The sequence below is a fragment of the Giraffa tippelskirchi genome, chromosome 8 (genome assembly GCF_054371585.1).
Source record: "Giraffa tippelskirchi isolate mGirTip1 chromosome 8, T2T-mGirTip1v1.2.pri, whole genome shotgun sequence".
NCBI lineage: Eukaryota > Metazoa > Chordata > Mammalia > Artiodactyla > Giraffidae > Giraffa > Giraffa tippelskirchi.
Window position 1 is genome coordinate 19,880,706 of NC_137282.1, and position 3,584 is coordinate 19,884,289.

Here is a 3,584-nt window from a genome sequence, read left to right on the forward strand (position 1 = left end):
TTTCACTGTGTACTGTTTTAACTTCTATAACAATTTGTGGTAAATGGTAACTTCATATTAAAATAACTGCTTCTTATTTTTTATTTTATTTTATTGAAGTATAGTTGATTTACAATGTTGTGTTAATTTTTGGCAATGAAGCAAAGTGTTTAAGTTATACATTTATATACATTCTTTTTCATATTCTTTTCCATTATATTTTATCACTGGGTATTGAATAGGGTTCCCTGTGCTATACAGTAGGACCTCGTCTGTCCATTCTCTATATAACAGTTTGCATCTCCCAACCCCAAACTCCCAATCCATCCTTCTCCCTACCCACCCACCTCCACCTCGGCAACTGCAAGTCTGTTCTCTATGTCTGTGAGTCCGTTTATGTTTTGTAGATAAGTTCATTTGTGTCATATTTTAGATTCCACATGTAAGTAATATATAGTATTTGTCTTTCTCCTTCTGACTTCACTTAGTATAACAATCTCTAGGTCCATCCATGTTGCTGAAAATGGCATTATTTCATTTATTTCTTATGGCTAAGTAATAATCCATTGTTTATATGTACCACGTCTTCTTTATCCATTTATCTGTTGAAGGACATTTAGACTGTTTCCACGTCTTGGCTATTGTGAATACTGCTGGTATAAGCATACGGGTGCATTTATCTTCTTGAATTACAGTTTTGTCTGGATATATGCCCAGAAGTGAGATTGTTACCAAAAGTAGGGTCCAGCTGTTTGCTGCCCAAAAGCCAATAAAGAGGCAAGGTTGATGGGAAAGAAAAAGTTTGCTTTATTTCTGAGGCTGGTAACTGAGAGTGGAGTCAGTTGCCAAAGGCCAACTACCCCTCATTGGCAATCAGTGGACAAGAGCTATTATCGGTGAAGGGAGGGCTCCATGCAAAACAGCACAGTCAGCTGTGACAGTCCTCTTGAAATTGGTTGTGCTGTGGTCTGACCAGCATCATCTTGATTTTGTTTAGGTACAGTTAATCTTCAGTTCCAGAGTCATTTTGTTTCCATTTATTTGAGGCCAGCTCTTGAAACTGTGGCAGCTTATGTCATGGCTTAACAGTCTGGTCATCATGTACTTAACTTCTTCCACCTGGTGGGGGTTTTAGTGTCTATAATATTTAAATACTAATACATTTTTCCTTAATCAGTTCAGTTCAGTTGCTCAGTCGTGTCGGACTCTTTGCAACTCCATGGACTGCATCACGCCAGGAGTGATGTCCATCACTGACTCCCAGAGTTTACTCAAACTCATGTCCATCGAGTCGGTGATGCCATCCAACCATCTCATCCTCTGTCATCCCGGTCTCCAAGCTTCAATCTTTCCCAGCATCAGAGTCTTTTTAAATGAGTCAGTTCTTCGTATCAGGTGGCCAAAGTATTGGAGTTTCAGCTTCAGCATCAGTCCTTCCAATGAATATTCAGGACTGATTTCCTTTAGGATTGACTAGTTGGATCTCCTTGCTGTCCAAGGGACTCTCAAGGGTCTTCTCCAACACCACAGTTCAAAAGCATCAATTCTTTGGTGCTCAGCTTTCTTTATGGTCCAACTCTCACATGCATACATGACTATGGGAAAAACCATAGCTTTGACTAGACAGACTTTTGTGGTTAAAGCAAATATACAATGTATGTTTAGTAGGCTACAAGCAGGCTGTTTCAGTTAACCTAAAGTTCAAATTAAATCATATATGAGCCAGAATGACTTCCCTATACCTCAATATGTGAAAATTTCTTCCATCACTTTCCCCTTTTACTTGAAAATCTCTCCATCAAAAGCACTGATAATATAATTTTCCAGCATTGCCAGAATGGCTTAGCTGCTGCTCTAGGTCCATTCATGTCCCCTGGTGCTAGGGGTACATTTTGTTTATATATTGGCCCAGTTATCCACGTTGGATTCTAAAACTAGACATGCAGAGGTATTGATACAAAGAGTCTTTGGACCAGAAGTCATCTCAACTAGCTCATGTCTGCTAGGGAAACATGCAAATGCTACTTAGATCCCAACACCCCTTTGTGCCAATACCTCTGCATGTCTTCCTGGATCACTGCTTTATTCATACCCACATGAAGAATCAAAGGAATTGAATCTGTGATGGGACACAGGTAACAAAGCAGGAATATGGTCTAAAGTTCAACAGCAGCAACCTTGGGCAAATCACTTAATCATGAAACTGTTACCCCAGAGTTAAAAAATAGTATTAACAGAACCTACATCAGGCCATTTGGATACTGAATTAAAACACAAAAATGCCTGTTTAGCCTAGTACCTGAGACTGATAACATGAGCCTAAATCATAATAAACACAACTTGACTTGGAAGATTTCTTGCTTGTATCTTTTCCAGACTATTTATACTTAGTTTCTTGCAGCATGAATTTTTATAGGACGCTAAGCACAAAGAAAAGTCCTAGGCTTATTACTGGGGATGTAGCGCATAAAACAAACTGTGCTTTGCAGTCAAGGGTAAAAATTCCCAAGTACAGATCAACCTGACCTGGAGAACACTCGCAGAGGGCTCACTTTCCTCAAGGCTAGGAGACACATGGAGCATCATCAGATTGCCTCTGGGGCTCAGCTGTACTTGAGAGAACGTGTCTTCGCCCCACAGTACCCTAGACCCCTCTTATCCATAGGGTCAGTCTCACACTTCTCTTGCCACCTTGCCCAAGAGCCATCCTCACTGCTAAGTCTACCCTCGGCAAAGCTCTGCCTCTATCTGTGCAAAAGTGACTCAAAAGCATCCAGATACAAAACCTATGACACAAAAGCATCCAGATTGAAAGCCTGCAGAGATGAGGTACAATGGAATTATCCCTTTCTGAATGTGCTGAGGCCACTGTCTTGGCTCCTTAGATCTCAGGCCTCCAGCAGACTCGCAGGGCTGTGTCCTGGCTGGCTCAGCCTGCTTCCGCGGGCTCTGTTGGAATGGTACTCTCAGCCTCCCTCCTGCTCTGCCGACTTGTTTCGTGTTTGGGCCCCAGGAACACCCCCTGTTTGCTCTTCCTGGGAAAAAGGGAGCTGACTGCAGCTGAACTGTCACATATGTACTCTTTCCACCCTGACCACTCTTATTTATATCTTTCCTGTCTTTGGTCCTTTATGAATGTGTGCCTATTATCCCATCTGAATGTACTTTAACACCTCCTATTGCCCTTTCTCTATTCAAGAATTCACAAAATATCTGAATGTCTTTTTCACCAGAAAGGCTTAATTTTATGAACGATATTTAAAACTTTATACTTAATGTCTAACCATCCCATCCCCTAAATTGATTGTAATATGTCCATTTCACGACCTTATCTATTTGCAGCAATGGGCATGTTATGAAGCATAAAAGCCTTCTAGTGTGATCATCTCCACATTAATTTCTCAATTCCTCTACAGCTGATAAATGGAGCAGTAAACCTGTAGAAGAAGGAAATTCTGCATTTCATTATAGAAACTCAACTTCTATAACCTGGTAAATAGGTTTGAGTTTTCTTCTGAAAGAAAAAATGAGCTTTGGAAAAGTTTTATGGTTTTATGCTTTAGGCTCCAAGGGCCCTACACAAAACTTGACCTCTTGTGTCTACT